General features: G+C 34.4%; 1 long non-coding RNA gene across 1 annotated transcript; it reads right to left on the bottom strand.

The window, feature by feature from the left end:
- Positions 1 to 2,105: 2,105 nt before the first annotated feature.
- LOC146901159 (uncharacterized) lies at positions 2,106 to 3,792 on the bottom strand. Its single transcript, XR_015021965.1, has 2 exons — positions 3,090 to 3,792; positions 2,106 to 2,476 (listed from the first exon to the last, which is right to left on the bottom strand). It is a non-coding gene; the product is annotated as an uncharacterized LOC146901159 (long non-coding RNA).
- Positions 3,793 to 12,295: the final 8,503 nt, after the last annotated feature.

Here is a 12,295-nt window from a genome sequence, read left to right as displayed (position 1 = left end):
TATCCTTTTATTATTTTCTTTTCGACGGTAATCCTCTCAAATATATGCATTGAAACAATCAGCTTTTATCTTCTAAATATATGCATTGAAACAATCAGCTTTTATCTTCTATCTTCTCTAGTCTATATTAAACATTTACACATATATTCACCACAACAAAATTTAAGTATATCATTAGTTTCTAAAATATTTCTATAAATATATACTTAGTAAACCTTATTTTTGAAAGAAGAAAATTACAAGACTAAAACACCAACAATTTAGGAATTATAATTGATAATCTCATACCACCTTAACACCTTTCATTTCTTCACCAATAAGTCGTAGCTTTGGAGAAGCGGAGTGGCAGATTCATTTCACGTGGAGAAAAGAATGTAAAATAAAACTGTTTTGGACTATCCCAAGTCTAAATTTATCTACACATTAATAAGTGCTCTGGCAACACTTCAATTACTAGTAACATACACAAACTCGACACTGATGGCATGTCACCTGTAACAACCTTCCATCATATACTTCCTCCGTCCCTATATATAAACACTTTTTTTTTTGGTGGTGGCCGGGGTTTGAACCCCAGACCTTGCATATATAAGCACCATTTGCCTCTAATAAAAGGGTGCTTATATATAGGGACGGGGGAGTATATTTTATCAAAAAGATATTTATCAAAAATAGTTTTTCGGAGAACCAAATCAAAACAATTTTCTATTTGAAGTAGTTTTTAGAATATTTTTAGATTATCTTTTTTTAAAAAAATCATCACCAAGCTAATGAAAATTCCAAATTTTTTTTTTGTTTTTTGAGAAAATGTTATAATTAAAGATTTTGGCTTGAAACTTAATTTTGATTTAAATTTATTATTCAATGGACTTTAATCTAAATATATCTAAATATAATCTATTTTTTAATAAATTGTAAATTCTAACTTTTTTTTATCTCTTAATTCAAATCAATTAAGATGACTAACTCTTTGATTATATTATAATTATTTTGAGTTTTGACATGATTTCTTTAGCATTTCTTAATTTAAAATTTATATTTATTTTTTCAACTAAAGCTACACACTAAATTAAGTTGAAAATGCTCGAGATTGAATGGATTGTAAAGGTTGAATCCAACGCAATCACGCAAGTGCAATCGGCTTCTATTTTTATTTTATTTTTCTTCTTATTTCTGGTATGCTGCGTCTCGCCGCATTTGCCATGGACCCCACGGAACCTTCCCCCACTTTACAGTGTGGTGCCCACACATACCTCAGCTTCCACTAATCAATCAGATCCTCCTAACATTGGGTTCTATCCACTACTCTCTATGCCCCTTGTTTCATCCTTCGTTGAAATCAATTAATTGCTCTATGATCTGGTCCACTAATATTGATTAATTTATTTTTATTTTTTTAGATTCCTTACCTCTTCTTTTCCGCAAGTGCACGGTTTACCGATGTAGTAATAAAAGAGTATCGTTCCGACAGGGAGTTATGAATTCAATTAACTTCTACTCCCTCCGGTCCTTATTATAAGAAAAAGTTAACTTTTTAGGTTCATAGAATAATTAATGTATCTTAGTGTAAATATAGACTAGATACATCACTTACACAATGAACCAAAAAAGTCAATTGTTTCTTATAATAAGGACCGGAGGGAGTAATTATATAAATTTACTAACTATGAAGGAGTATGTACAGTTTATTAAATGTTTTGGTTCGGGTCAATGCTCAGTCCTGGAAGAGAAAAAGGATCAATTCGATGCGTGGTCCATAGAAGGATTATTTACATCAATGTAAAACAATGAAATAAAAATAAAAAATAAAAAAACGACCAAAGCCAACCTGAACCCTCTATAGTTCATTAAAATCTTATTGATTTAAGCATTGAAGTGTTTTTACATATATACATCACCCTGCTCTAACGAAGAACAACTGCATTCCACCGTGCTGCATCAATTTTGGCCATCCTCTCATACTGCAACAAGATCACTAAATTTGTATACAATTTAATTATGAACAAAGTTTCTCTAATGGTTTAGGCTTAACCATTGATGCATTGATTGAAAGATCTCTATTTATATTTAAAATGTGGACACATTTAAAGTCTTTCATTATGTGATTTTTTTTTTTTTTGAATCAGCAAAATTTTATTAAAATTCAGGTCTCTGCACAAGACGAACAGAGACCGATGTTACAGAAAGTACAAAATAAGGCGTCGTATATAGGCGGAACACCTGAAAACAAATACTAACAAAGACACCCTGCAATCAACACCCATAAGAACAATACCCACCAAAATAAATATCACCCCCTAAAACTGACTCCTATACTTACCAACCACTGAAAAAAACGACATCCAAAGCACTCGTCGCCACCACTCACCTCAAAAGAACACCCTTGTAAAAGAGAACCAAGTCCTCATCACCAACACCGAGCCACATCCGAAGAACTCCTTCTCTAAAGATCATTCAGCTTCCACCACCGCGCAACCTCCGATCCACCGAAGGAACACCAAACAAGCCCAAAACCAAACTTGAACCAGATAACTGACTCCCGATCTCGAATCAAAAGCGATCGACCCACCAGACTTCAGAACCAAATCAGAAGGGCACCCCTTATCCCTGGTCCACCAGAGAAACACCGTAGTCAACCAAACAATAATGTCGCTAGACGCCAACTCCCGATCTCGAAGCAAAATGATCGGCCCATCAGAATCCAACACACAATAAGTAAGACAGACGACGTGACTTGCGGTGGATCAAACATCAATCAAAAAGAAAAAAACTCATCTCGAAGGACACACACTCAAAACACCCTAAACTTAAACAAGAGCTAGCGACAACGAATATGAAACCGAATAACAGAGGCGGCCTCCAATAGAAATCACCCACAACAACCACCTACCTCCTCACCTAAGCAATACCAACCACCACCACACATTATCACCCTCACCACCACCACACACCCACCACGCTTCACCACCACCACGCATCACCATCACCAACACAACTAAGAACCTCCACCACCACTGCATTTCCACCGCATATCTCCACCACCACCACCACCACCACCACTAATTCACAACGCCGCCAAACAGCCTCACCAAGAAACAGACAGCAACACAAACATAGATCTAGAGAAAGACGAAACCCAACAACAAAACACGGGTAGCGACGCCGGTTTGAAGCGGAAACACAACCCAGACTATAAAAAGGCGACCGTCGGTGACAAGGAGAAGACATCCGTCGCCGGAGTAAAAGAGAACCAATGGATGAGTGAACGGTGAATCTGAACAGCACTTTCCGAACCGCATCCCACCACCACACAACCACTGCACAAAATAAACAAAAGCCAGTGATATCCGAATAAATCTCCCATTGCCATATCCTATTGCAGCTAGTGTGATTAATGGCAATAATTAAAAGTGGATTGTGATAAAACTGATATCAACACCCGTAGTCTTGATGCATTTTAAAGAATTTCAGGCTGACATAAACGTCCCCAAACCTTCAAATAAAATACTTGCAGTCCTATGTCCTCCTTAAACACCATTCACAAACAAAAAAACCACCACATAACATCACCTAAATGCAAAACAAAGTATGACAGACCCAAAAAGCAACATTCGTCCCTGTATGTTTAAAACCTCTCTCACAAACCTCCAACAAAGTCAAACAAAAGGACATCAAATATTCAAAGAAAGTTTAGGGTAAGTTCTTGTGGACCCTCATTCAAATACACTTGTTGTTGTGATTAAAATAAGGATAGAAATAGTGTTGGTGATAATCTTTAGCCATGTTTTTGAGCTTTGACTGTCAAGGATTACACAAAGCTCGGAACCTCCCGGCAAAAAAGACTTAAGACTAAATCGGTACAAAAAATAAAGGACAAAAACGTTACCTGAAATTAAGTTAAGGGGCGAATTGTGTAATTTTGCTTTAAATTAGTTATTACTTCTACAATTTTTCTTGCTACTTGTAATTTTTGTTATAAGGTTTTGTAAAAAATGAGAGAGGGTGGAGCAACAATTTTTTTCTAAAGCATGGCATATAACAGGCATATTGACAAATATTTGTCAATATGCCTGTTATATGCCATGCTTTAGAAAAAAATTGTTGCTCCACCCTCTCTCATTTTTTACAAAACCTTATAACAAAAATTACAAGTAGCAAGAAAAATTGTAGAAGTAATAACTAATTTAAAGCAAAATTACACAATTCGCCCCTTAACTTAATTTCAGGTAACGTTTTCGTCCTTTATTTTTTGTACCGATTTAGTCTTTATGTTATAAAATGATAATATTTTATCATTTTTAATGAGATTTTTTCAATGACATATGAGTTTCTTGGTTTGTATGATGAAGATTTGGGTTTGTTTATGAGTTTGATGAGTTTTTAATGATTTTTTTTGGAGTTTCTGATTATGAGTTTTTGATTATTTTTTTATAAAAAAGGATAACTTTGTTGACATTTTATAACATAAATGCCTAAATCAGGACAAAAAAAAGATAAAGGACGAAAATGTTACATAAAATTAAGTTAAGGGACAAATTGTGTAATTTTGTCTTAATTTAATAATTAGATTAATTCTAGGGTTAATTAAACATAATTAATTATAGGGTTAATTATGTTTAAGGTCCCTATAAATAGGCATATTTCCAACGTAAGTCCATATTTAAATTTTATTAAATTTTTGGTCCCCAACGTTTTTGTTCGTTAGTGTATTTGGTCCTTGCTGTCAATTTTTGCTGATTGGGCTAACGGTGATGAATACGTGGATGCCACTTAGACTCATTGGAATGACATGGTATGCCACATGTGACTTTTTTTTTTTTTTTTTATAAAAACGAATAATATTTAATTTAAAAAATTAATATTTATTTTACTTATTAATCAAAAATTTAAAAAATGTTGTAAACACTACACCACCATGAATCTTCTTCTCCTCATCTTCTTGTTCATCATCTCTTCATCCAACACCACCATATCCTTATCCTTCTTCCATCTCCTCACTACCAACACCGGTCAAGTCGTTAACAACACCAAAAACAAAAGAAAAAAAAAACAGACTCAATAACAAAAAGCGCTTAAAAGAAAAAGTAAAACTCAAATCTACAAATTTGGGGATTAATTGGATTTCTGCAAAATTTGAACATAATCAAACATAAGACACCCATCAACCTAAACATCACATGAACCCCATCGACCTCCATCTTCAAAACCACCACCAACCACATTTCCCTTGCTTCTCCTTCCTTTGGTTCAAACTGTAACTAACCGAACCCGATTCAATTTCAACCCCTTTCACAACCTTTGATCTTCGTCTAAAACCTTCCGCACAACCTTGTCCGAGAGCGAGACCAAAGATCTAGTCACAAAGTTTTTTGACTTGTTCAGAAACGATGGTGATGCGGTGTAGATGGGTGGTGGTGGTTGTTGTGGATGGGAAATGGATTATAGTAGTTGGTTTTGGGAAGTTGTTCTCCATCCTCTCATTTTTCTATTCTGGTTTTTTCTTCTTCCTTTTTCACTCATCCAACCAACTTAGCGAGTTTAATGGGGTTTGTTCTTGAGTTTTATGTTGATAAGATTTCAATTTCAATTAAATGAGAAAAATATGTTTAATAATAAATTTGCCTTAAAAAAATGTTTAATAACAAATTTGACATGTCACTTGCCACGCAACAACCACCTTATTTAATGAGGCCCACATCACATGTACACGTCCGCATTTTGTTAGTCCAGTCAACACTCATTTGACGGTAGGGATCAATCCTACAAACGGTAGAAACGTTGGGGACCAAAAATTTAATAAAATTTAAATAGGGACTAATGTTGGAAACATGCTTATTTATAGGGACCTTAAACATAAATAATCCTTAATTCTTCTATTTTTTATTGAGTTAGAAATTTAGTCTAGAAATAAAAGGAGAAACAAAAAACCGGAGATACAACTTAATCCAATGAAAGATAAAGACAAAAAAGAAAGGAAAATAAGAACCTCCTTAAATACATAAGGTTTCTACCCCTATATTTTCGAGTATAGTCATTCTTTGTCACTACATCACTTTGATGAGTAAAACCGCAAGTGCACGGTTTACCGATGTAGTAATAAAAGAGTATCGTTCCGACAGGGAGTTATGAATTCAATTAACTTCTATGAATGATTAGAAAAAAGTTAAATTATAAAGTTGTGATTTTTAACGGTTTAGAAAATAATAATAAAAAACGCCTTGGGATTATTGGTTCATCTTGTTGACAAATCCTTCACAAACCAAACCCTAAACCTAGAACTTTATATTAGACCCACTTTCTAAAGACAAGTTTCTCTTAACTCTATCACATCTCCTTCCGGTCTCAGTGATGATGCTATTCTCAGTGTTCCTCCAGCAACCACGCCTATTCTCATGGTTGATTGCTATTGCAATCCTTGAAGAACGAAACTTTATTTGTCTCAAGGTTTGCTAGACTATTCTCATGTTTCGCAATCCTTGTCTAATTTCACTTGTTCCAATATTAAAACTTCATCTTTTGATCTATCGCTTAATATTTGTGATGATGAATTAACACGTACTAACCCTCCGTTGTCGCTTTATGAATTTGATACTTGTTAATTCATTATAAAAACGGTGAAATTAGATTAGAAAGTAGATTTATATAAAATTAGGGTTCGAGGCTTGGTTTGATTATGATTATGTCATTAGACTTATCCAACAATCCCAAGACAAGGAAGTCTACTCACTCACGTTCATTGTAGACATAGAGAAGAAGAAGAAACTTTTATTCAAAGAAACAATTGTCACTTATTATTTAAGGGAACAAAAGATGAATATACAAGTCTGATGGCTCCTCTATTTATAGCTAAGGGAGCAGCATAAATTTGCACTAAATCGGGACATAAATTTGTACTAAATCGCCATATAAATTTACACCAAATCAGAACATATAATTGTACTAAATCTGCAAATAAATATGCACCAAATCATCACATAAATATGCACCAAATCAGCATATAAAATTACACTAAATCTTCCCAAGTGCCAAGTCTTTGAAGCAAAACAGCAAAAAGGGGGATTGACATTTTTGCACAAGATCTTCACATTTTTGTCTTCAATCTGCTCCAAATTATATTTTAGATCCTTTTATCCTTTAATCATGCTCAAAACCCTTTCTTTTGCTCCAAGATTCAATCTTTCATCATATTTGTTCCTGAAATTAAATAACTTGCAATTGTAGTAAAATAGTTCTAGAAAACAAATAAAAAACACATAAAATCTAAATAAAATGGACTCAAATAATATATTAAAAACACTAAATTTTTGACTCATCACAGTTCAAGAACCAGCAATATGCATATAAGAAAATGTATTACCTTGGATAATTGTATATATCCATTTGAACATCTTCTGACCCATTGTTGAAACTCGGGGTCTCGTGGTTGCTCACCCCACTTGGTCCTTTGTCATTCTTCTTTTCATTCTCGTGTTGTATAGTTATCGTTGATCTAGCATGGTTTCTCTTTCTCACATTGTATTGATTCTTGCATTTGCCAGTCACAGCTGCTTTATTGTCATGAAGTCTCGTCTCTTTGATTTTAGCACCAATCATTATTACAGCAGGACTAGGTGTGTGTGACTTTATCATTTCCAATTTTGGAAGATTCACCTTCTCTCATTAGTCATTTTCTATGCCACTTTAAGGTGGTGTGCCAAACCCTATATTAAAAGCCTTAAAATCTCAAAGGTCTCACTAACTTCTCATTATTGCCCACAATGACCTTTTGGCTCAAATTAGAATCAAAAGATATTGTTACCTTTCTTATTTTTCACCCCTATACATTTTCCTTTTTGTGTTGTTCCCTCTTTCAACAACCTCTTTTTACTAATAACATCTAACCATTCTCCATGGGGTTTTGTTCCATCGAATGTTGTCATTCACTTCAACCATAATCACATCCGAATTATTCAAATTCCTATGAATTTTGCCCCATTTTGAATAGAAATTAAATTAGAGGAATTTCCATTTTGGGATTGAGGAACATTCCATCCTTTCTCAACAGGAGTGGTCGCCTGAGACACAGTCGAATCATTGCATTTTCTGGTAATATGTCGTATGAACCACATTGGCTATGAAGGATATGGAGACCTTTGTATTTAATTTTGTGCCAAATACCACGAACAAAAATATTACCTACAACATGTAGACTCAAGTCGATTTCGACACAAACAAGGTGAATCCCCTCTATCCACATTCAAATTCTTTCAACAACCTTAATATGTTGTCCCACTGCCGAGGCTACAACCAAGAGAATGCTTTGGTCATAGTAAACCAAATTCATTCCCGAAAATCTCACCCAATCAAGTGTCTTTTCAATCTTTGTTGTAGATTAATTGAAATCAGTGGTCCACGTCAAAACTGTCAGATAATGACCGAATATCATTTGTTTGATCGAACTTTACCATATAAAAATCATTGTAAACATCCAAGAGATCAAATCCTCCCACTAGTTTCCACGTATTTACAAGTTTGATGTTCATGTTTATAAACCCTACTTCGTTGTCCAATAGTTTGACAATAATCGTCTCTTTCTATGGACCACAAAGGTCGGCAAAAATCCCACCATCAATTGACATCATCAGAAGAATTTGATTAACTTCTATAAGGTCCAGCGACGGACCCAAAAAGTTTATTTAGTGAGGGCATATATAAATTTGTAATACTAAGAGTATAATATATCAGTTTTTCCAAGTATAATATGTGAGTTTTAAATATTTTGTAAACACAAGAAAATTTTCTAATTTTTAACACTTAAATATAAACCATTAAATTATTTAGTTGTCGATACAATGCAAATGATTGTTAGAATTTGAGATTTTTTCCCGAAAGAGTTAGAATTTAAGATGTTAACACATTTATCTTCAATCATGTTATTGCATATCATTCTTTTTTGAGTAAGCCATCAAATTAGTCCTTGTCTTTGTACCAAATTTTCAATTTGGTCCCTGACTCTATTAATAACTCAAAATGCTCCTCCTTGTCTTTGTCAAATGTTTATCAGATTGGTCTCTGACTCTATTAGTTGTTTTGTATTTTGAGTGTTAATGGTTTAATGTCTTTTGGATATTATTTAGTGGTTAATGGCATAATGCCTTTTGGATCTTATTTGATACGTTAATGACTTAAAATACAAAACAACTAATAGAGTCAGAGACCAATATGAGAAACATTTGATTAAGACAAAGACTATTTTGAGTTATTAATAGAGTCACGGACCAATTTGAGAATTTGGTACAAAGACGGGGACCAATTTGGTGGTTTACTCATTCTTTTTTGCTCTATATATGGCAATTTAAACTAGCCATATGAACCTGCAACCCTTAATTTTTTATTTCTTTTATAAATCAAGAGCACAATGACATAAAAAAGGAATAAAAGACATTTCGTTGGAATATCTTGAAGATTCCAGTCCTTCTTGGGTGCTTATATATATTATTAAAAAAGGAAGAAAAAAATACAAAAAAACTAGGGGTGCATAAACCTACCTCGGGGTACATAAACCTACCCCAGTAAATCCACACAAAGTGTATGTCAACCCAATCAGGTGCTACAAAAAATTAAAAACAACACTAGTGGATGTCTAAAGTGCGATGTATAGACCAGCCGTCAACACGAAACGAATCCAAGAACCAACAACTTCTTGCAGCAACAACAAGCATAATGTCTCTTTCGAGGCAAACAATCCAACATCAAACAAGTAGACTGATGAGTATTTTGAAACCTTCCCCAAGTTATATAATACGAAACTTCGTGAAGGTGAGAGATTCGACTGCCAACACGGATTTAGAACCCTACGCCTACATAAAGCTCCACGACCATTTCTAGCCAAATTCAACATAAAGCAACTCACAACCAATTGAAGGTCAGATTGAATGACGGTCAATCAACGGGTCTAAGCACCACGAGCACTGCCAACACGGTAACACCCGAACTCGCCACTCGCAGCAACAACGGACAAAAATTACATGGCCATTTCTAGCCTATAAAACCTGTTACAAAGCACATCTAGTAATAACCACACAAAGTGAGGGGGTGATGTGGAGAAGAGTCTCATCGGACCACCATTGTTGAAGCTGCTTCTTGAACGGTTTTGTGGAGGTGGAATGGAAGTTTGAATTTGGGGGTAGTAACGACGGAGTAGGTTTAGAGATGTTTCAAAAGTTCGCTGCTCCTCAAATTTATTCTTCACACACACACTTGTGTTGTGAACTCGGACTCAAAATCACACCAATACAAACTATGATGTGTGGAGCAAAGGAAAGTAGTAACCAATTTCAAAGTAAACACAAGCAATAACAACAATAACAACACTTAGATCTAATCTACGAATCAAAGTGAAAAGCACAAAACCACAAGCAAAAGATAAAGAGAGAAGAGAAACAAACACACCAAAGATTGTTGACCCAGTTCGGTCCAACTTGACCTGCTTTGGGGGAGAGTTTGATCTCTCCAATCCACTATCAATGAGTTCTTACAAAGAGATACAAATGGGTTACATGAAATTAGCTTCAACAAGCTCACAAAGAACAACCCTAATTTCTACCCATTTTCCCAATCTCACCAATGAACAAGACACTCAATGATTTTCACTCACCCAAGGTGTTTACAATGTTTCCCAACCCAAGAGAACTCTAATCAAAGACCCTCAACCCTAAAGTTTCCTCCTTTGATTTCCCAAGTTTTCCTCTCTTGAAGTTCTCTCTCCTCTCTCTCTCTCTCTCTCTCTCTCTCTCTCTCTCTCTAAAAAATGAGCTGAAACACTTAAATAGTCCTCTGCAACTGTCAAAATCGTGTCACGTTTTTCCAAATCGTGACACGGTTGATGCGTACGACCCACGGTACGACCAACCTTATCCTGAAAACGTTCCCAGCAAGCCGAAAATCGTGTCACGTTTTCCCAAAATCGTGTCACGATTGGACACCCTGCAAAACATGCTCTCGGCACTGCGAAATCGTGACACGCTTCACAAATCGTGTCACGATTGTGATTTTTTTCAGCATCACAATTTCAAGGCACTTTTCAACAACTTGCTTTAATTTGTTTTATATGTTCAGAATCAGATTACTTTAATAAACAAATTTCAAATTGCAAGCGGGGGTCAATGGCCACATAAGGTTTGAGAGTAGGTCTATCCCTTATGAGATCTGTCTTTGCAAATCCTTGTTTGATTAGATTTGATGTTTCTCTTCTGGAAGTGGCCATCTTGTTCCTATAAGATTGTTTGTAAAATAACAAGGTTTTTTCTTTCGATTCTTCCCCTTCATCACCATCAATCTTAAGTCGTTGAGACAAGAAAACAAGTGGTGGTGTCATGAGGTTGTTAGCCTCCAGGCTTGAATCAGTGAAAGAAAACGAGCACAGTCATATCGGACGGAATAATTGTATCAATCATTGTATACAATAATCAATCAACTGTATTTAATCACCGATCACAAGCAGTTATGATAATGCAATTACGATCAACGTTGTTGTGCCCTAACAAAACTAACTCTCTAGTAACCAAAAAAAAAACAAAACAAAACTAACTCTCGGATACCCTCATACATAAAACTCCGTCCATTTTACTTCTAAAATCACACATATGAATGATTGTGATTTATGGATGGTGTATAGAAATTAATCTCTTAGAAAAAAGATAGAATTATTATTTTATTTTAGAAAGACTTATAATACCTTCTTTTCAGACGAGATTTTATTGATTATCAAACTATTCAATGTAAGTCAAAATAATAGAAAGATATGCATTATTACAAATATAAAATAAAATAAAAAGATACATAGATGATAATTGAGTATTTTACTTGTATTGATAACTGTCATACATATTTTTTTTTGTTGAAAAGATCATACATATGGTTAAACCGTCCGCTAATACGTGATTTGATTCAAATATAAAATTTTATCATTAGTAAGTAATATGTAAATTCTACTACTCCCTCCGTTTCAAAATGAGTGTCGCTTTAGTCAAAAAAAATTGTTTCAAAATGAATGTCGCTTTCAGTTTTCAATGCAATAATAACTTTTTCTTTTCAATTGTACCCTCCAATTAATACTCAGCACACTACTTCCAAAATATTACTTTTAAAACTAACCAATAGTTAATAAGGATAATTTGGTAAAATAACCATTCTCTTTCTTTTAATCATTGCATTTCTTAATATGTGTGTAAACACCTAAAACGACACTCATTTTGAAACGGAGGGAGTATAAAATATAATTGTAAAGTTAAATATTTTTATCTGATATTGTATG

The sequence above is a fragment of the Medicago sativa genome, chromosome 8 (genome assembly GCF_051527215.1).
Source record: "Medicago sativa cultivar Bolivia chromosome 8, Bolivia_mono, whole genome shotgun sequence".
NCBI classification, from domain to species: Eukaryota; Viridiplantae; Streptophyta; class Magnoliopsida; order Fabales; family Fabaceae; genus Medicago; species Medicago sativa.
The sequence above is the reverse complement of the archived record's forward strand: the minus strand, read 5'-3'. Positions and strand labels throughout refer to the sequence as shown.